The sequence below is a fragment of the Trichosurus vulpecula genome, chromosome 5, assembly GCF_011100635.1.
Source record: "Trichosurus vulpecula isolate mTriVul1 chromosome 5, mTriVul1.pri, whole genome shotgun sequence".
Taxonomy (NCBI): Eukaryota; Metazoa; Chordata; class Mammalia; order Diprotodontia; family Phalangeridae; genus Trichosurus; species Trichosurus vulpecula.
The window spans coordinates 304756063-304779696 of NC_050577.1; positions in this window are offsets into that span (position 1 = coordinate 304756063).

Consider the following 23634-nt stretch of genomic DNA (forward strand, 5'->3'; position numbering starts at 1 on the left):
TTCCCCAAACAATGTTTATAACCCTCCCACAAATGAATCAATACTGTTGGTGAGCCCTGAGGCCAAAACCTCCATCCTGTAGTGGCCACTCTTCTGGTGATGTGCCTCTCCGACCTTAGGCTGATCTTTGGGCAACATACTCATAGGCCATCATATGGACACCCTTTCTGTCTTGTTTGGATCTATTAGAGATTCTCAGCCAATGGCTCAGCCTTTGAGGTCATGGGTCAGCTCCATGCCATTAGGACGTCAAGATGTTATTCAGTATATGAGGCATTGTAGAGGATAGTCAACGTGTGCTAGATTTTGATGAACTTTTAAAATCTCTCTTAGAAGAGGATCAATATGGAAAAACTCAAAATGATCATCCCAAACTCTGTGTGCATATTTACAGTTGGAGACTAAGGAATATTGGTGATGAGCTCTCAAGCATCTCTTTTGGGAAATTACTTTATTGCTTCAGCTTGCCAGTAGGGACCAACTCTAGGTCTCATAAGCTACCCAAGTCTGTGGTTACCCAAGGTTACCCAAGGTCACATAGCCAGAATCAGAGACAAGGAATGCCCTAGGGCAGAGGATGTGTGTGTGTGTGTGTGTGTGTGTGTGTGTGTGTGTGTGTACACATGCACACGCATGCATGTGGTAGACTTTATGTGGGAGAGCTACTGATGGATGCAGAGGTCCAATGGAATTAGTTCTTTAGCAAAACCTCTGCCAACCTTCTTTGTGGGAGATTAGGAAACTATTCTCCATAAAGCCCAATGAGGCTTCCTTTCAGTAAATATGTGATGATGGACGAGAGTTAAAGACAATCCACAAAGCTTTGAGCCCATGGGAAAGGCATCGAAGTTAGAAAAACGTCGGAGATTAAATTCTCCAATCGAAAGAAGGCAGAATTCAGGCTAATTGGATTCTCTTCCAAATTTCAAACAATCATGTATCAATTAATGGACCATAAGAGGAGACAGGTTACCACTCATTTACCCATCTTTAATTTGAACATCGGAAGAGATAATCACTTCCCCACATGGCTGTTTTGAGAAAAATCACATTTTACAAGGATGATTACATTGATGAGGGATTTTTCTCTTTGGCCACACATTATCTCCTTTCTGTAACAATTAGCCTGTTCTAATAATAATTCCATTAATAATACCTTCAGTTGTTGTGTCCTTCTAAGTAATTTGAACAGACAGGCATATCTGGCCTCTATTTCTGGCATGGTGTAATTGATTATAAAAAAGCATGGTGTAAGGGAAAATTAAAGAAAAACATTAGGCTATCAGGCCGCACTCCAAATTAATTAAACTGCAATTCAGTTCCATTCGTATTTATCAAGGACCTATGTGCTCTGCCCTCAAGTATCTTACAATCTAAGGAACAACAAAGGGACATACATAATTATTACAGAAGTCGGAATGTGCTAAAATAAAGGTCCAAGTAGAAGGAGAGATTTAAGTGGAGAGATCAGTCTAATTGGAAGAACCAGGGGATGACAGTATTGAAAAGAATTACTGATGGGATGCCGATGACAGAAGATGGAGAGAAGGCAGAAATACTGTTTTTTCTTCTTCTACTATCTCTGCCAAAGATAACAGAGTGAAAAAGAAAGAACAAATGTGGCAAATAGGCTTCTCAAAGAGGAAATGAGTAAACAATTAGTAAGACAATAGCGGGCAGCTAGGTGGCGCCATAGCACACTGAGCACTGGGCCTGGAGTCAGGAAGACTCACCTTTGTGAGTTCAGATCTGACTTCAGACACTTACTAGATGAGCAACCCTGGGCAAGTCACTTAGCCTTGTTTGCCTCAGTTTCCTCATCTGTAAAATGAGTCAAAGAAAGAAATGACAAACCACTCCAGTATCTCTGCCAAGAAAACTACCAATGAGGTCACAAAGAGTTAGGCATGACTGAAAACAACTGAACAACAAGAAAAACAAGAAAATAAGGAGTGAGTTAAAGTCTCTTGGTCCAGATACACCATATCCTTCAGTACTGAAACTGTCTGAGGGAATGACAGGACTGAGCCCCTACCAATGGGCTTTGAATGGTCATGGACAATGATAGAGTTAGTGACAGACAGAGAAGGGAAAATGTCTCTTTTTCCAAAAAGGGAAGAGAGTAGAATCTGAAGCCTATAGGCTGGTGAGCTTGACTTCAAATTCTAGAAACAATTCTAGAAAAGATGATTAAAGAGATAGTTTGTAAACATCTAAGAAAGGATGTTTTCTTGGTCAGCATCAGGGCAGTTTCATCAAGGACAGGCCATGCCAGGGGGATATTAGGGAATGGTTTTTCTGGATTTCACTAGAGTACCGAGTATCTCACGCTATTCTTTTGGAATAGTTGGAGAGATGTGGGCTATGTGATACAAGAACATTTGCATCTGTCTAGATGGCTGGACTAAAGCCTAGTCATTAGTGATTTCATATCAGACGGAAGGAGGTCTCCAGTGGGAGGCCACCATGGTCTGTGCTTGGCCTCACGCCCTTTCATCTTTTGATTAAGGACTTAGAACCATCAGAATGTAAGGTCATTGTAAGTAGGGAAGACTTTCTTCTTTGTACTTGTGTCCTCGGGACCTGGCAGAGTGCCTGGCACATAGGAGGTGCTTAGAGAATACTTGTTGACTGATTGATTGGGTAAAGGCCCAGCTGGCGTGCCTATCAAATGGGAAAATGACTCCAAACTGGAAGGAACAGTAATGATCCATAGAGATCTTGGGAGCCAAGGCAGTTTTTCAGAACCCCTTTGTATTCTTAAAGTTATTAAGGACCCTCTCAAGAGTTTTGTTTATGTGGGTTATATCATATTAGCATATTGGAAATGACTCATTTTATTATGAAAACAGCTTTGACTCAAAGACTCCATGGAAGTGTCTCAAGGACCTTAATGGATCCCTGGATCAGCACTTTAAGAACCACTGGTCTAGAACATTGGGGAAAATAAAATAAGATGAATTAAATAGGGATAAATGTAAATTCTTACATCTGACTTTGAAAAAAAAAACCAACACCTTCACAAGTACAAGATGGAGAAAGGCACAGCAAGTGATTTATCTGAAAAGGATCTAAGGCTCAACAAGCTAGGTGGTGCAGTGGATAGAGCATCTGGTCTGGAGTCAGGAAGACTGATCCTCATGAGTTCAAATCTGGACTCAGACACTTGCTAGCTGGGTGACCCTGGGCAAGTCACTTAACCCTGCTTGCCTCAGTTTCTTCATCTGTAAAATGAGCTGGAGAAGGAAATGTCAAACCACTCCAGTATCTCTGCCAAGAAAGCCCCAAATAGGATTACAAAGAGTCAGACATGACTTAAATGACTGAATAACAAGAGAGTTCAATGTGAGTTGGCAAAGAGACATAATAGCCAAGAAAGACAATGAAACCTTGGGCTTGTTAAGAGAGATACAGTGTCTAGGAAAAGGGAAGTGAGTATTCCCCTCTACTTTTCCCTGATCAGACAAAATCTGGCTATTGTACTGAATTCTGGGAATGATATCATAGGACAGATGTTCATTAGCTGGAGATGAGCCCAAGGAAGTCTACCGGTGTTGTGAAGGGAGTCAAGTTCATGCTATCTGAGCATCCATTGAAAGAACTGGGAATGTTTAGCCCAGCCAAGAGAAGACTTGAAATAGCCACAATGGCCATCTTCAAGGATGAGAAGGAGGGATTTGGCTTCTATTTGGCCCTGGGGGCAGAAGCTGAAACAATTCAGAGAGGGGCCAAGTTACAAGACACTAATTTGGACTTAATGTCAGGAAGACTTTTCAATAATTTGAGCTGCCCCAAAGTGGCATGGTGAGTTCCCCCTTTTTGGAGGTCTTCAATGGAGACCTACTTCTCAGGTGTCTTGTAGCAGAAGTCCCTGCTCAGGTATGAGTTGGACTCAGTGGACTCTGGAGTCTCATTTCATTCTGTCATTCAATCACCTTCTGACCTGTGTTTGGACAATGCTTCTGCTTGCTGCTTGTGTAACCTGGGCTAATCCAAAATCTTTGAACCATGCTTTCATTTTCTGTGAAATGGGGGTAACTCTATCTTCTCTGCCCACCTGACAGAGCTGTTGTAAGTAAATTGTTTTGTCAGCCTTGAAGTGTTCTTGAAATGGGGGCTTTTAGGATTATTATGTGAAAGGAGTCAATTCTGCACATTGAGAACCATGGGAGGAAATCCACAGAGGTGGGAGACAAGATAAGGCAATTGGACTGGTGTGGCTGAAGTTTAGAAGTGATGGAAAGGGAATTGTGAGTCATAGAACTTCAAAGACCAATTGGAGCCAGGTTGGGTAAGGCCTAGCGTTCCATGGTAAAGAACTTGCATTTTGTCCTTTGGGGAATAGGGAGACAATGACGATTTTTTGGTTTTGTTTTATTAAGGAGGTGAGATTCTTGGTCAGAACTGTGCCTCAGAATACAAATGATGGGGAAAGGAGTCTGGATCCAGGGTAAATAGTTAAGAGGCTAATATGAGCATAAAGGGAGGTGGGAAGGAAGTCTGGAACAAGGGCCATGGCCATAGAAAGAAACCTGGACTTGAGAACACTCTCCATGTGACTTTGGACAAACCACTTATCCCTTTGGATCTCCTTTTTCCTCTCTGTTTAGCTAGGGGGCTGGACTATAGGTTCTCCAAAGACCCTTTCTGCTCTGCCACATGGTAGGGGCTTAGTAAATAGCTGGTCACATGGATGGAATGATCTTTGCTCCAACTGGAACCAACAGCTTTGTCAAATCTTGCCATGCAGCGAGCTGATGCCTTCTGATCTGACCCCTGGCATCACTCATGGTGGCAGCAGACCAGAGCAGGAAGAGTCACAATCCAGATATTAAGCTGGTGTTATCACCATTTGGCCATACTTCCTTCCCTCAGAAACATTTTTTTCCACACCTGGCATTTTATCAGCTATTAACATAGTATTTGAATGTGAACACATGCCTTTCACATCCTCCGTCTATGTTTATTTCTCACCATGGTGCAGTCTACAAGTCAACAAGTAGTTTTTAATTGCCTACTATATTCCAGGCCCTGTGCTAAGTGCTGAGGGTACAGATAAAGGCAAAAGCATGGCCCCTGTTCTCAAGGAGCTTACGTTCTCATGGGGGAGATAACATGTAAATGACTAGGTATATGTACAGTGATATAGAGGAGATGGAAAGTCATTTCAGAGAAGGTGCTATTAAGGGGGCAAGACAGGAAAATCCTTCTGCAGAATGGAGGATTGGAGCTAAGTCTTGAAGGAAGCCAGGGAAGCTAAGAAGAGGTAAGAAGGACTTCTCAGCCTCTGCTACCGTAGGAGAGACGCTCCTGAGATAGCTGTCTTTAAGGCACAAGGGGTTAGCTTAAGAGGGATATGTTGTCCACTTGCTGATGGGCTTCAAGGGAGGCTGGATGACCAATTGCCAGACAGCATGAGGAGGGACATACTTGATGAGCCAGAGCTAGAGTCCCTTTCAGTTCTAAGGTTCTAGGATTCTATGAATGTGGGGAAGAGGGAGCTTTAACCTTCCTCATTAAGCCGTGCCTCCTTTGTCATTGCCTTGATGGTCTAATGTTCCTGCAAAGTGGGCACCTGAGAGTGAGCCTCCCCTCACTCCCAACCCATGATGCACTTGGACCAGAGTTGTCATCAATGCCTTTCACATTGATCCCAGTATCTGAGTATATTCATGGCTCATCTTTCCCAAGAGGGGACCCAACCAAAATGCTGTCCTGTCTGTCCACCCACAAATTTGATACATCCATGACAGATTCTCCCATGTGGAGTCCAATAGGAGGGGAAGGCGGTCAAAGGTAGCTACCTAGTTTTGTTAAAATGTAATTAGAGGAGGCAGTGATAAATGGAGACATGAAAAATGGATTTAAGACCAAGTAGTTTGGAAAGGAATGAGATTTATGTTTATCTGATCTTTGCAAACTATCCATATTCTGGCAGTACAAATTCTACAGAATGGAAAGTGAGATGTTCTCTGGGAAGGAAGATCTCCCCGATGATGATAAACCTTTTAAAATAACTGCATTTTTAAAATCATCAATTTTCTTTTATGTTTATTCCATGTGTTTCTTTAGGAGAGGTGAAAAATGAGAGCCATCCATTTGTATGAGAAAGTTTTTAGGCCCTCTTTGTCATAAGAACATTTGTTCTTAGTTAGTGATGACGGAGGAAGCGACATCATGGACCCTTTCCAGGAAATTAGCTATGTTAATCATGACCTCCCCTCCCTGGCACCATTTCCCCCATAATTTTCTTTTTTCCAGGCTGAATGGGCCTAATTCCTTCAACTGATTATCATCATAATGGGAAATAAGTTTCTTGAGAACAGGGATTTTTCCACTCCATGTTTTGGGCTTTGCATCTCTACTGTCTAGCACAGTGTCTGGGACACAGTAGGTGCTTAATAAATGCTCGAGGAATTTAATTGAGTTGAATGTTATACTCTCTAGCCTTCTTGAAATCCTGGTCATCCTCCTCTGTCTTTCCTAAAATATGGCATCTAGAACTGAACAAAAGGCTCCAGATATGGCCTGGCTAGTGAGGAACACTTCCAGTGAGATTCCCAGCTCCCTATATTCTGGTCATCAGACTCCCATCAGTGCAGACTCCAGACAGCTAGTCATTAGTTAGGCACCACCTAGGTAAGGCTACTCACCAGGAGCCAAGCTGCTAGCCCATGACTTTGGCTATATTGAAGTTTAAAACAGATAGACAGATGAAGAGGCCTCTTGTGCATCCTCTCTCTACATTGTAGCTTATAGTTTAGGATTAAGAAATCAAAGGGGCCAAAAACTTGTGGGTGCCACAGAAGCCTCCCAATTATATGTCATGAATCTTTTCTTTCAAGAAAACAGCAGTAAGGTCCTGGAAGGGACAGGTGCTGAATAACAGAATGAAAATGAACATATGTATATATATATACATATATGTATATATATACATATATGTATATATATATATATACATATATGTATATATATACATATATATACATATATATATACATATATGTATATATAGTTTGGAAATTAGTGATTACCAACATGGGAGAATGCCTAATGGGCTGCCTGTATGATTGATGACTTGTTATATTTAAGGTCAAAACCAAGACCAAGTGAAAAGTAAGGTTATAGATGGAAAGACACTTGGTGCAATTATGATAGCTCCATCAAAATGTGTTTAAACAGAATATTAACATAAATATGAGAAATGGTTAAAGGGGAAATGCAGTGAACATTCTTATTTTTTTATAGATGTTTAATTGATGTGTATAAGTTGCAAGGATTCCTAAAAAGCTCAGAAATGAGTCTGGCCAGCAAACCCATATTATCCTTGCTTAGGAGAGAGAATTGGCAGCCAAAGGCAGCACTGGTTTAACACACAAATTCATTTATAAAATGAGATGACATTTGTTAAGCATTTCATGAGGACTAAAGCACCACATGAATGTCTTTTATCATCATCACCACCACCATCACCATCACTATCCCCATTACAATCACCATCATCATCACCACCACCACCATCATCATCACTATCACTATCACCACCACCATCATCATCATCATCACCATCATCACCATTACCACCACCATCACCATCACTATCACCATCAGCATCACCATTACTATCACCATCCTCGCCAGCATTATCATCACCACCACCACCACCATCATTACTAGCACTATCATCGCCATCACCATCATCATCACAAGCATCATCATAACCACCACCATCACCATCACTATCACCATCACCATCATCATCATCACCACCACCACCATCACCATCACCATCACCATCACCATCATCATTACTATCACCATCACCACCACCACCATCATCATTACTATCACTATCACCACCACCACCACCATCATCATCATCACCACCACCACCACCATCACCATCACCATTACTATCACCATCCTCACCAGCATCATCAACACCACCACCACCACCATCATTACTAGCACTATCATCACCATCACCATCATCCATCACAAGCATCATCATAACCACCACCATCACCATCACCATCACTATCACCATCACCATCGCCATCCTCACCATCACTATCACCACTACCACCATCACCATCACCATCATCATCATCACCATCATCACCATCATCATTATCTATCACCATCACCACCACCACCATCATCGTTACTATCACTATCACCACCACCACCACCATCATCATCACCACCACCACCACCACCATCATTACTAGCACTATCATCACCATCACCATCATCATAACCACCACCACCATCACCATCACTATCACCATCACCATTGCCATCCTCACCATCACTATCACCACTATCACCATCACCATCACCATCACCATCATTATCATTATCATCATCTACAAAACAAATCCCATAGTCTCAGAATCCAAAAGGACTGACTTGGCATGTGGTTATACCTGTGTACGTTGTTTTCCCTCAGAGAGTGTAAGTTTCTTGAGGGCAGAGACTGTTTTATTCTTGTCATCAAGCCCTTATCCAGTAGCACAATGCCCAAGTCACAGTAGGCACTTCCTAAATGGTGATGTTTGATTGGCTGGCCACAGAATCCAAACCATCTCTGAAAAGAGATGCCCTGCACAACACACCTGATGAATAGTATTGTCTTCAGACCTCTAGCAAGGGAAAATCTGCTGGAGCTAGAGGCTGTCCATTTCATTTGGGGGCAACTCATCATTAGGAAGCTTCTTTCTTCAAGACAAAATGATCCTCTTTGCACCTTTCACTCACTGTTCCTTGAAGCCCAACAGAACAAACCTAATCCTTCTTCTGGTAATAGCCATTTAAATATTTGAAAATAATCTCAGGGGCAGCTAGGTGGTGCAGTGAATAGAGCACTGGCCCTGGAATCAGGAGGACCTGAGTTCAAATCTGACCTCAGACACTTGACACACTTACTAGCTGTGTGACCTTGGGCAAGTCACTTAACCCCAATTGCCCTGCCTTCCCCTCTCCAAAAAAATAGTCTCAGGCCCCCTGAGTCTTCTCTTCTCCAGGTTTAACAGTCTCAATCCCTCAAATCAATCTTTGCATAATAAGAACTTAGGGCTTTTTACTGTTATTTCTGGGTGCCCTCCTCTGGACATCCTTCAGGTTGTCAATGTCATTTTTAAAAAGCCTCACCTAGAATGGAGAGGTAGCATGGCCTTGTGGATAGATAGCTGAACTTTCGTGCTGCAAGATCTAAATTCAAGCCTCCTTTCTGATAAATACTGGCTGTGTGACCCTGGGTAAGCCACTTTACTTTTCAGTACTTTAGACCCTCTCTAAGATTATAAATTGCAGAAAATATGCTGACCTGCATCAAAGGAAGGTGCTTCATATACCAATTAAATCACAGGCTAAGTGAGCAGCTAGGTGGAGCAGTGCATAGAGTGCTGGGCCTAGGGTTAGGAAGATGTGAGTTCAGATCTGACCTCAGACACTTGCTGTGTTTCCCTGGGTAAGTCACTTAGTCTACCTCAGTTTCTTCAACTGTAAAATGGGGATGATATTATCTATCTCCCAGGGTTATTGTGAGGACCAAATGAGATCACATTTGTAAAATACTTGTATAGTTTCTGGCACATAGTAGGTGCATAATAAATGCTGGTTCCCTCCCCTGCCTCTTACACAGAAGAATTTTTTACTTCAATGTTTTGGGTGTTACATGGCCCTTAATGCAGTCTAAGATCGGGTGTTTATTTCTATATCTACATCTATATCTATATCCATCTATCTATATTTTGACTCTATCACATGTGATATTTTGAGTTACATATTCCTTATATTGGGTTAGATATATCAGGTGAATCACTGTCTGCCTATGTTGCCCCCATCTTGTACACATGAAGTCAATTTTTAGAACCCAAGAATAGGACCTAATTTCTCCTCAATTTCGTTTGAAGAGATTTAGAGGATAATCCAGCCTGCTGAGATAGTGATGAATCCTGATTCTGACACCCACATGTTATTTATCTCTCCCAGCTTTGTGTCATCAATGAATCTGATAAGCATTTCATCTATGCCTTTATCCAAGGCATTGATGAAAATATGAAATAGCATACGGTCAAGCTTAGAGACCTTCTTTCAGGATGGCACCAAACCAGTAATGATGGATCTTTTGGTCATGCCACTCAACCTGTTTCGAATCTCTCCCCCCGCCCCCACCTCCCTCCATCGTTTACATAAGGGTTTAACAGGAGACTTTGGAAAGTGCTTTTCTAAAGCCTAGATAAACTATAACTATAGAAATCCTTTGATAAACCAGTTTGGATCAAAATGGAAGTGAGGCTAAGTCTAACCTGCTTGGCCTTTGTGGAAGGCACTCTGATCTTCTTCCTTGTTTCCTTTTCTTTCTTAATATAGGATGTTCTCAAGTAGTGCCAGAAATCAAAGTCAGGCTTGCTGCCCCATAGGTCACAGAATCCATTCTTTGCTTTACCATTTTTATGAAAATCAACGTGGCATTTGCCATTTTCTGTTCTTGCAGTACTGTTTTCAACTGTAATCTTTCCCAGGCTACCAACCTTGGCTAAACAAAAATGTCAGCCAATTCTGTCATTATCAGACATAGGCAGGATGACATGGACTCATCCAGGGTGACTAAGCGTGTTCATACCATCTCACTATTTATCTCAGGAATCCACTTCATGTTATTCATCCTTATTTTCATCTTTTCAAGAAACACATCTTTTTTCCTTGGCAGAGAAAAGAGAAACAACAAAGGAGTAGAGTGTTTCTTCCTTCTCTCTGTCATCTGTTACTATTAACTTATCCATTCTAGGTGGTGATCCTCTGCCACTTTCCACAGATATACCTAAAATCCAACTTTGCTCTTATTAGCCATCCCCTCCATTCTCAGGTAGCTTTGGCGTTTCCTTTGGCCTAGATTATCGAGAACCCAGGCCATGCAGGATCTCTGCAACCTCCTTTGCCTGGAAATCCTTTGATTTTTCCTTCTCCTTGGCTTTCCCATGTCTGGGGGAACAATTTTAGTTTTCATCCATTCTGCTAACCTTTCTGATTTCACAAATACAAGTTTAAAATGTAATGATTAATTTATGAACACAATTAGAAGAGCTATATTAATAAATGATGGAGATCTAGCTTTATGAAAATGGTCTTCATGTCAGTACTCATTTATCTTCTGGGAAAGTGAGGAGGTGTATACTGTGGTGACTTAGGCCTTTCAAGAAAGATGAGATGTTGTCTCAGCTCATCTTCATATTCTAATTATCCACTTACAGAAGGAATGGCTATAGAATTGATAGGTATTCTATAAAGGCCATCTAGTCCACTCCCTTCATATTTTAGAGGAAGAATCTGAGGTTCAGAGAGGTATTGTGACTTTCTCTAAGTGGCCAATCTGGGACACAGTCCTGTTCTTGCTTCCAGGCTAGGGCTCTTTAAATGAAAGTGGGTCAAGGCGGGTGAAGCAATCTTACCAGAATTAGTAGGCAAAAACGAAATGGCTTTTGGTTGGATAGCAATGAGGTCATGTCTTTTTTAAATTAATTTTTAAATAAATGGCATGCATGAATATAAATTAAATTCAGTAAGTCTTCTTTGTATATGACACAGTGCCAGCCATCATGGTTAAAAAAGAGAATACGAGGCCTCTCTTCTCTCATCAACTCTCTTTGCCTGGGTTGACAAGACATGTTGAGTAACGGAAAGGGCAGTAGGTCTGGGACTGGACAATTAACAGTCAGCATGGCATGGGAAGGTTCCTAAAATGGCAACATAAGCTTTAGAGCAGGAAGGAGTATTTTGCTTTTTACCTTCTAAATAAGTTTAATTGGTGCTATTAAAAATAACCCAGGCATTTTTTTCGCATCTGCCCTATCCTGAACCCTTCCTTAAGACAAAGAAAAGTAGCTAAGCCAAAGCACCCGACCATGTGACTATGTCTGTCAGAGTATGCCACTTTCAGCAGCCATAGTGAACCACCTCTGGAGTATTAGAGGAGACCAGTGCACCTTAGTCTCTGCTCTAATAAGCTGAGATTGGTCGTTACAACTCACCAGGAAATTGACTGCCTTTAGTGTTGATTTTATTCAAGGGAATAAGTTCCTTGAGAAATCTGGCTGTGTTCAGTTCTTCTACTCCCTCTTCCATTGTTAGAGCCATTGGGTTAATGGTTCTCTTGGTTCTGCTGTTTTTGTTCTGAACCAGGCCATACAGGTGTTTTTTTCTGGGTTCCTTATTGTGTCTTATGACTGAGGATTTTGGATGGAGTGCCACATGGAGCCAGGAAGAATTGAATTCCAATCCCACTTTTGCCTCTTACTGGCTGTATGACTCTAGACAAATCCTGAATGTTAGTTTTTCATCTGTAAAATGGGTGAGAGGGGGTTGGATTAGATGGTCTCTAGGAGACACCCTCATTCTCTATCCCCATTGGCTAGCCTATATCCCTCCTACTTTTCATGGGTAAACTTTGAGAAATCTGGCTACAATTAGTGCTCCCACTTCTACTTTCTCTCTCCTTCCTCTCTTCTGAACCTTCTGAAATATGGCTTCTGACCCCACATTTCAAATCAATCTGCTCTCTCCAAAGTTACTAACAATGTTTGAGTTGCCGAATCTGATGGCCTCTTCTCAATTCTCATCTTTTCTGACTCCTCTGTGGCCTTTGACACTGTCCAAGCTGTCTTTCCCCCTGGACACTCTGGCTGTCTTGCTACAGGCAGCTAGGTGGCACAGGAGATAGAACTCTGGGCTTGGAGTTGGGAAGACCTCAGTTCAAATCCTCAGCCTCAGAAACTCACTAGCCTTGTGACCCTGGGCAAGTCACTTAACCTCTTCTCTCACTTTCCTCAACCATAAATAGGGATAATAGCATTTACCTGACAGGGTGGCTGTGAAGTTCAAATGAGATAGTATTTGGACAGGGCTTAGCACAGCAGCCCATAGAAGGTGCTTCATATGTGTTTGTTCCACTGCGCTCCACCTTCCAAGAGTACTTTTATTCTTCAGGACGCCCAAGATCCAGCTTGGGCATTCCTTCTTCCAATGAAGATTAAAAAACCCTTCTGGGCTGTGAGTTGTTGTAGCTAAATCTATTCCTCACCTGCCGATTGACCCTTTCTGAACATGAACCTCTAGCACTCACCCAACAAGGCTGGGACTCAGACGTCAGCCATGCAGCCCAGCAATGGGCCCGAGTTCCTTTATTTTTATTGATTTTCCAAATCATCAACAAAACTGTCACACGATAAAGCCTCACCGGCAGATGTACTGCTGAAACTGACTTCTTCTGACTCAGAGGATTTGGGATGCTTTGGAAACACAGAGGAGATTCCTAGATGAGTATTTAAGGGGACGCTAATGCCTCAGGCTCTGCGGAACCCCAGTGGTTGAGTGAAGGAGCCTTTTCCTGCAGATAGGGAGCTCTGGCTTCTACTGTCTCAGAAAGGGTATGTGTGTGAATAGATGCTCATGGAAACCACATCAAGCACAGACAATTTCTCCTGAGGACAGCAGAGCTAAGGAGGGAGTGGTTTATAGAAGGGGTCTAACTGTTTACATCCAGTGCCTGGCTGTGAATGTCTTCATGACAGGCAGTGACTGAAGCCTGTGTCACCCAGATGAGCACCTAGCTTGTGGGATGTCCATGTAAAGGAATGACCAAAGACCTAATGGTCAGAATCCATGAGCTTACTTGGTGCTGAAGCTGCCATCCCCCAGAGATCCTGAAGGGTAATTACTGTGCCCCTGGGGCCATCGTATGGAGAAGCATGTGTGCTTTGGATGGCTTGGAAACCTTGATCAGATTCCTAAATCTTCATTCTCCTTAACCCCTCAGACCATCAATTGCCAAACCTCAGTGTTTCTTCCTCCATCTTTCACCTTGGAATCCTTCTCTCCAATCCCACAGCTGGTCACTTAGCTCAATCACTTTTTACCTCTTACCTAGATTAGGCCAATAGCTTCCAAATTGTCTCTCCCTGCTCCAGCCATCCTACACAATCACAGATCTCACCAGGTCACTCCCCTCTTCAATCAACTTCATCTCTTTCCTGTCATCTCTAAGCGGAATTGGAAACTTCCCTGTTTAGCTTTTAAAGCCCTTCAAAACTGGCTTGAATTTATCTTTCCAGCTTCATTCAGTCCATCAGTCAATAAGTATTTATTAAGCACCCACTATGTGCCAGGCACTGTGCTAAGTGCTAGGGATATAAGAAAATCAAAAGACAATCCCTGCTCTCAGGAAGCTCACAGGGTTAGGGTTAGGGTTAGGATCAGCGGAGAGAAGATGCAAGAAGCTGCAGACAAGGTGATTTGGAGATAATCAAAGCAGGGAGGGCTATAGCATTAAGGAAGATTGATCATGACTCATCCTCTTGCTCTTCTCTCTGTTTCTCACATGCAACACTTTATCCCACCTCTGTGCCTTTGCACTGGCTGTCTCTGATGCCTGGAATGCCTTTCCTCCTTGCCTCCACCTCGAAGAGTTTCTCTCTTCCTTCAAGTGTTCCAGTGCCCATTCCAAATGAACAGTTTCATGACACCCTTCTTTGAGAGTGTACTACCTGACAAAGGATCTTGGGTTTAGCTTCTTTATATTTATATACTGTGTGCACTCCTCTCACTCATTAGAATGTAAACTCCTTGAGGGCAGGTACTGTTCACTTTTATACCATCCTCCACCCCTCCCCCTGATGCCCACCCGGGCTTAGTAAAGTCCTTGGGACAGCATAGGCCCTTGATAAATGCTTATTTTTCTTCTCCAACTCTCAACACCCCTTGGTCCAACTCCATTTTACATTTGAAGAGTTAGAAGCCATGTGTTCTTCCATGTCTGGTCCTGTTTCCTCTTTAGTATAAAGGAGTGATATTGGAGGCTTCCCTGAGAGAGGGTATGCTGGGAGGAAGAGAAGAGTGAAAGGCGAGCAGGAGGGATCTGGTAGCTGGGCTCCCCTATGGATAGAGCGAAAAGCCCAAGAAACAGTGGACTTTAAATGTATGATAACTATTCCCCTCAGTTCCATAGCTGTGTGTCAAGAAGGTTTGCCCAAGGCTTCCCAACGCCATTTCAATTCACCCAACATTCAGGCATGCAAGAAACTGGGATCTGGATTGTGGACTAAGCCTCCCCACAGAACTTATCTACAATCTTGTGGGAATAGAGAGAGGGAAAGGGAGAGGAAGAGGGTTAGGAGAGGCAGGGAGAGACAGATAGAGCGAATGGGGCATGTGCTCCAGGGGCCCTCAAAATAACCTCCTTTAATATCAGACAAAAAACCTACCTGTGACCTTCTCCTTCAGCCCAGGCTTCCCCATCTGGAGCCAGTTGTGACTACATTAATTACAACATAAATATTCACTAATTGGTGGTCTTGTTTCAGACATGCTGCATTGTGCTTGGTCCTGCTGGGTATCACCAGTCCAGCATGAGCTCCAGGCAGAAGTGAAGTCTTGTGTCTGCCCAGGGCCTGCATGGTCTGTCCTGTGACACAGTTATCCTTCCTTTTAGACAATTTTTTATTCTTTACTTTAAGTATTTTTTTGTTTTTAAATTTTGAGTTCAAACCCTCACCCTCCCTCCTACCCCTCACCCACCCACTGAGAAAACAAGCAACATGATATCTATTATATAGGTAAAATCATGTAAAATATATTTCCATACCAGCTAATTATAAAAATAGGCGAAAAAACAAAGGGAGAAAATTGTACTTCAATCCTCACTTAGAATTCAACAGTTCTCTCTCTGGAGGTGGATAGCATTTATTTTATCATGACTCTTTTGGAATTGTCCTGGGTCACTGTATTGATCAGAACAGCAAAGGTTTTCATGGTTGGTATCATTACAACATTGCTGTTACTGTGCACAACAATCTCCCGGTCCTTCTCATTTTCCTTTGTATCGGTTCGTATAGGTCTTTCCATGTTTTTCTGAAATCATCCCCCTCCTCATTTCTTATAGCACAGTAGTATTCTGTCATAATCCTATGCCATAACTTGTTCAACCATTCTCCAGTTGATGACCATCTCCTTGATTTCCAATTCTTTGCCACTACAGAAAGAGCTACTGTAAATATTTTTATACATATTGGTTTTTTCCTTTTTCTTGGATGTCTTTAGGATATAGACCTGGCAGTGGTATTGCTGAGTGAAAGGGTATGCACAATTTTACAACCCTTTGGGGATAGTTCCTGATTGTTCTCCAGGACAGTTGGATCGATTCACAACTCTACCAACATTTCATTCTTGCACGTATTTTCCCTCATCCCCTTCAGCGTTTGTCATTTTTGATAGGTGTGAGGTGATATCTCATAGTTGTTTTAATTTGCATTTCTCTAATCAATTGTGATTTAGAGCATTTTATATGACTATACATAACTTTGTTTTCTTCTGAAAATTGCCCGTTTACGTCCTTTGACCATTTATTACTTAGGGAATGGCTCTTATATTTTTAAATTTGACTCAGTTCTATACTCAGCATACATTTGAGAAAAGAAGTCTTTATCAGAGAAACTTGGTGTAAAAAAGTGGATATTGCTTCATTTGTCTGTGATACCTTTTAGCATAAGGTAGTTTCCCTGATTACCTCTTCTAATTATGTCTATTTTTCCTTTTTCTTTGTCTGAGGTCATGATTGCTACCCCTGCCACTTTTTAGTTTAGCTGAAACATACTAGATTCTGCTCCAGCCCTTTATTTTAACTCTGTGTGTGTCCTTATGTTTTAAGGGTGTTGTGTAAACAACATATTGTTGGATTCTGGCTTATAATCTATTCTGCTATCTGCTTTTGTTTTATGAGTGAACATTTATGAGTGAACTATTCACATTCACAGTTATAATTTACTGTGGCTTTCCCTCTCTCCCATTTCTTCTGTTTCGTTCTCTCTTTATCTTGTCCCTCCTACAAAGTCTGTTTTGCTCCTAACTATAGTTCACCTTAATCTGCCCTCCCTTTTATCATCTCCTCCGCTCCTTTCTGTTATTTTCTTCCACAACTATTTCCTTATTGGGTAAGTTACATTTCTATACACAACTGAGTATGTATACACAGTCTTCCTTTGAACTAATTCCAAAGAAAGTGAGGTTCAAGCATTGACCACTACCCCTTACATCTCCCCCTCCATTGTAAAAGCTCTTCCCTGTGTGACTATTTTGTGTGAGAAAATTTTCTACTACTTATTAAGCCCCTGCTGTGTACAAGGCACCATGCTCTGCAGAAGGGAACATGAAGATGAAAATTAAGATGGGCCCTTCCCTCAAGGACCTTATGTTGGAATGATTCTGGTAGATAAATGGGCACTCATCCATGATGCTATCAATGGGATTTCTTCTAAGGCATGCATGGGTTAGGCTAATATTCTGGCTCAGAGAGTAGGCAAAAATATTCAGAAGCCAGTGTGCATAGGCCATCTCATCCTCTCTTGAATCCACTGCCTCCTCCACCTGGCACAAAGTCCTCCCTTTCCTCATGTGTGTAGGTGGGTGTGGGTGTGTTTGTAGGGCTTTACCTCAATTTGAGATAAGAAGCCAGCTCTGGGCAATAATAAGTAACTCCTCACGTGGTCTCATTACTCTTCCAAGGCACAGACGTGGCTTCTGGGAGGGTGAGGAGCCAGAGCTGAGACTGAGACAGGGATGAATGGTGAGCATTGCTGAACAACTGTGGGACTCACCTCAGTGATATTTCAGGGCATCTCAATACATGCTCATTTATCCCTATTTCCAAACTTTCTGTTACTGGAAAAGCAGTGTTTGGAGTCAGGGGAACAGTGGTGAACCCCAGTTCTGTTCCTACCTGTATGTCCTTTGGCAAGTCAAGTTCTTGCTGCTCTAGGCAGCATCTGTATCACAAGGTCCAATGGGACTAGATGGTTTCAAAGGTCTTTTCTGGGGCAGTGGGGTTGGCATAGCAGATAGAGCACCAGACCTAGAGTCAGGGAAACCCAAGTTCAAATTTGGCCTCAGATATTTCCTAACTATGTGACCCTGGGCATGTCACTTAACCCTGTTTGCCTCAGTTTCCTCATCTGTAAAATGAGCTGGAGAAGGAAATGGAAATCACTACAGTATCTTCCAAGAACACTCCAGATGGGGTCATGAGAAGTTGGACATGACTGAAAGATGACCAAATAATAACAACAAAGTCTTTTCCAGTTTAGAGGCTAGGGTCTGATTGTGTTTCTTCTAGGAGGTGGCACAAAGAGATTCTTCATTCCAAGGAGTTATTTTTTGGGCAGGGGCCCCAATTCTCTCACTGGATCCTCACACTGATCCTGGAAGTTAGGTGCTTTTGTTACCACCCCCATTTTACAGATGACAAAACTGGCTAGGTAGGGGTTTAGTGACTTGTCAGGGTCACATAGCCACCTGTCAGAGGTAGGGCTTGAATCCAGTTCTTCCTGACTCTGAACCCACTTTCCTGATCTCTGCTTGCACTTAATACAGTTCTTGGCACACAGTAGGGGCTTTATAAAGGCTAGGTGACTGACTATGTAAATCAGTTATTTTTATTATTGAATGTGGGTCTGAATCTAAAGGGGCTGCCCACTTTGCCACATGTTCCTCATCAAGTAGTGCCCACATCAGAACTAGAACCCAAGTTCAGGCTTCCCTCACCCAGAAATGCTGCCTCTGCTTGTTGCACCTAGCAACACATTGGTATTTTTATTTTTAGAGTCCAAATAAATAGAATTATCTTTAAGGGGAAAATGCTATTGGATTAATTAAGAATTCCTTTCTGTGATTTATTCCCATTAACCATATGGTCCCCACTGACAGAGAAAGGTCAGACATCTGCTCTGAGGAGCCCCAGGGCACCTGCAAACCTGTCTGTTCCAGGCAGGAGCCTAACCCATCACATGCTACAGCTGCACACAAGAGGCTTTCACCAAGAGACACAGTCAGTTTTACCTGTGAGAGAGGGTCCAACTTTTATAACTTTCCCCTCTATCCAGTCCTCACCAATGGTGATAGCTGGAGAGGGCCAAGGAACCAACCCAGTGTGGCCCATAGCATTGGCACCCCAAGCCAGAGGACTGAAGAGAGCCTGTGTGAGTTCTGTGGAGACAGATGTGGGTGACAAACTGTCCCTACCTCAGTTCCTCTCTGAAACCAGTAAAGCCCCTGCCAAGAAGTAGATGCACTGAAACTGGCCCACTCCATCTGAGAAAGGAGCCAATAGCTTCCCCAGGATTAAATGCCAAAGTGTCCGTGGGGTTTCTGAAGAAAGAAGGGCTGACCAGGTTGGGTGGATAGCTCCTTCCCTTTTGGAGGGGAGGAGGAGAAGAGATGGAGACTGGGGCACAGCACAAGCATGGGTCTGGCCAACCTCAGAGTTGGATTCCTTTGAAGTTCTCACATGGTATGGTTCAAACAATTCCTCCTTTCTCTTTTAAAGTTAATTTCTTTTGCTTTCTTTTGTTTCAATGTCACCTGAATTTACAAATGGATTTGTCTTTTGAAAAGGAGAATTTCAGCTCATGTCTTATACTACTCTCCTGCCATGGGTGTTGGGGTCAAGTCTCAGCTTTGATATTCACTGATCATAGGACCTTTGGAGAACCAGGTTCTTTCTGGGCTGGGATTAATCTGAGTAGAGATGGTAGTTAGGGCCATTGGACCTTATAAAATGAGAGAGAGGGGTGGGGGGAGAGAGAGGGAGAGAGAGAGAGGGAGAGAGGAAAAGAAGAAAAGAGAAGAGGAGAGAAGAGAAGGAAGAGCTTTGGGAAATATCACCAACAAGGGACCTGATATGGATGCTGATTTAGCAATGGAAACTGTGAATGATCCATCAGATAGGTGGAGAACCAAGAGGGAGGGTCATGATGGGAGAGAGCATAGGAGGAGGGAGGATGATCCACAGGATCAACAACTGTAGAGAGCCAAGTTTGAGGGGAATTGAGCCAAGGCCATTAAACAAAGCACATAGAAGGTGGTGGTGAGTGTGGAGAAGGGTGTTTCAGTTGAATCATAAAGTTGCCAAGGTTTAAGAAGAGAATGAAGGGAGACAGGAGGAAGAGCTGAGCTTGAGGGAATCACTTAGGCAGGTGTGAAGGGAGGCCCATCAGGAGTTGAGGGAACGTGGGTCTGGTCTGTGGAATGATCGTTTATCCCGCAAGCCCTCTGTGTGGGAGGTGTTGGAGCAGAGAGGGCACTCTACTTGTCTATCATGACAGGCCACTTGAGCCAGATGGAATCAGCAAATCTAGATGGATTCCCCCATCCCCCATAGTTTGGCTGCTTGAGGATGGGAGATCTCAGATAGCAGCTTGAGGGATAGCCTGATAAGGGGAAGACAAACCTGTATCAGAAGATGCTCAGAGAGGTAGTGAGACTGTGTGGTACAGGAGAGAAGTCAGTGGACAGAGAGTCTGAGGACCTGGGTTTGAATGCCTGCTCTGCTTCTCATTCCTGTGTGACCTTAGGCAAGTCACTGCTCTCAGAGCTCCTACGTATTCCTCTGTAAAATGGCAATCCTAACTAAACACTCCCTCCCTCACCAGACTGGCAGGGCAGTGCTTTTCACTGACCAGTACTCACTTTGCTCAGCCCTCCGAAGGTGTGCCTGGCTTGCTTGGGCTGCCCCCAGCTCTCTCTGTCACCTCCACCTCCTGCCACATCCTGGCTGAGTGGCGTTCTCCTCTCAGGTTGTCATGTAAATATAAACTGGGGGAGAAAAGTGAATTACTATGCACTGTCATCATATTTATTGCTGATAAAATTCTCCCCGGCAGTAATTGCCCATGTATTTGTATTCTCTCTGGGCTAGACTCATATTTCTTACACAGACAAAACTGCCATTGATGAAAACAGCCATTTGGCCCCGTCAGCCCTGTGCTGGTAATTCCAGGTAGAAATATCTATGGACCAGAATCTCCAATTCATCTGCCGGTGATAGCATTTCGATACCTGCATTTGGCCAAATTAATTTCCTGTAGAGAATACTTTGAAGAAATCCCAGAGTGCTTTAAATAGTGTATTTGTAAAAGGTGGTAAATATTTGAGAGAGTTTTCAAATTAATAATCCTGGGAAGAAATATCAATCAGAAGGAATGGATGGGTCAACGATAACCAGGTAGAGCCCGTACTCTGCTCCGACGCCTCCCACACGGAAGGCTTGTGGGATAAATGATCAGTTAACAATTGCAGCCCCAAATCCCATTTCCACAGGCCAGACAGAGAGTCACTAATGAGGTGGACAAGGCAGATGGCTTCAGGAGGAAGGAGACACTCAGGACACAGCTGCTCCCCTCCCCTCTCAAATCCTGGCACCAGCTTCCCGCACTCACACAAAGGCTACACCCCTGAAAGCATTATCTGTGGAAGTCAAAGGCATGTTCAACTGCTGGGGTTGGACCTCAGAGCAGCACATTTGGGCAAGTTTCTTGCTTTCTCTGCATCTTCGGTGGCCTTAAGAAAGGCATAGCCAAAGCAAGAAGTCAGTCCTAAAATCTCCCCATCTCATTGCTGCTGGCTGATATCCTCCCCATCTTTCAAGGTATAACTCAAAGCCTGCTTTCTCCAGGAAGCTTTCCCTGATATTCCCAACTAGAAGAGTTCTCACATCTCTGTGACCCCCTAATACTTCTCCTTTCCTTCCCTCTTTATCTTCTACCAGTTTTTTATGAATCCACATAAGTCCTCCACTGATCGATCACCATTATGTTGGAAAGGGAACCCTGGATTCTCAAGAGCTAGTTTTCTTCAGCCGACGGTCTCCAAGGTTCTGCCAAGATGGAAGGTTTTGTGGACAGCTCTGTGGCTGCTGTCCAAGGATCATGGCCGCTGAGGGCAGAGTGGCTCATCACCCTCCATCAGTCGGCCATAAGCGTTGATAACTATTCGGCTACAGAAATTCAATAAACTTCTCATAGGCGTAATCGAGGCATGAAGACCCGAGTTCAAGTTCTGCCTCAGCCCCTAAATGCCTGAGGCAAGCCCCTTCCCCTCTCAGGGCCTCAGTTTCCCCGATGGGGTTGGCCTCCAAAGTCCCTCCCGCTCTAACATTCTGTGTGTCTATGAGTCTGCTGAGGAAATAACAACGCTGGTGTCTCCTTGAGAGAAGTCCTGCATGAATCAAATGAGGAATTTCTTTACACCACAGTTATTTGTGCATGTATCTGTTTCTCTTCTACACTGTACATGGCTTCAAGTCTGGAATCATGCTTATTTATGTTAGTAAGAAAAATAGCTCATGTTTATAGTGTTTTACAGTTTCAACGTCTATTCCTCGTAACTCTCGTGATATAGATATAACCACATATCATTGGCGCCATTTATTGAAATGTGAAAAATGACTCCTCCAAGGTCACACAGCTAGTAAGAGGCTGAGAAGTGTATTGTCTCCTTAGTACACTGGGAGCTCACTTGGGCAAGAGCTAAATTTGATCTCTCTTCCTGGTAATGAAAGGCAGCATTTACATATCTCCTTTGATCATCACAGTGGTCTTGTGAAGCAGGTGCTACTGTTAGCCCCGTCTTACAGATGAGGAAACTGAGGCTGGAGGAAATTAAGTGACACGCTCATGTATGTACAACTCAGCTCATGCTACTTCTAAGCATCTGAGGAGGTTTTGAACTCAGGTCTTCTTGACTCCACTGCCCTATCCACTGCTCCACTGAGCCACCTGCAGCTCTGTTCCCAGGGCTCTGAACAGAGTAGGTTTGTTAATTGAATATTGGAGTAACCAGTAAGCTTCAGAGCTGGGTCATAAGCCTCGTCTCATTCTTTGATTGTGTGGCAGGAATAGCCATGTGAGGCCCAGAGAGGAATCACTCCCTGGGAAGTTTGCCATGAGACCGTTTCCTTTGGTGGTTCAATTTGGTCTGACCTTGCTGGCCCTGCCCCATGTCAGGGCTGGAGAAGAAAGAAGAGGGGGACTGTATGGAGAGATAGCACAATGTCTCCATTCTGAAGGGCTTGAGCCTGGGATGCCCCAAAGCCCCAGAGGGGAGAGCTTTTTAACCTGGGGTCCAAAGGTCTCTGGATAGATTTCAGGGGGGTCTATGAACTTAGATGAGGAAAAGTTTCCCTCCCTCCACCCTTTCCCTACCACTAATGTGTAAGTGGAATTTAGCCTCTCCTTCCACCTTGAATGTGACACCAAATGAGTCTAAGAGTGGGCCCTCCGTGAGCTTTTTCACCGGACGGCCCCGGGGGTCTGTGGCATTGGAAAGGTTGAGAACTCCTGGCCCAGAGCACAGAGAAGCCCTGTGGAGGGGACAAGGACAGAGATGCTGAGAACGGAGACCCAGATGATACTTGGGTGGAGACACCAGCCTTCAGTTTGACCACATGAGAGTTGTTAGCCACGCCCTCCCCCAACACCAGATCATAAACCTGGAATGTGATTGTTCTCCCCTCTAGCCCAGGTAGATCCTGTGCTCCCTGGGGTCCCATCTAAGCCAGGAAGCAGGGAATCCAGCTGGAAGGGACCTTCGAGTCCAAGCCCCGCATTTTACAGGTGGGGAAACTGAGGACCTGGGCAGAAGACTCATCCAGGGTCACACAGGCAGGGAGTATCAGAACTAGGCATTAATTCAGGTTCTCTGACTCCAAAGCCAGGACTACTCCCCCTGCTCTCTCTCCTAGGCCTGGTTTTCACTCCCTATGTGACCTTGGGCCCATCACTAGCCCTCTATCAGCCTCAGCTT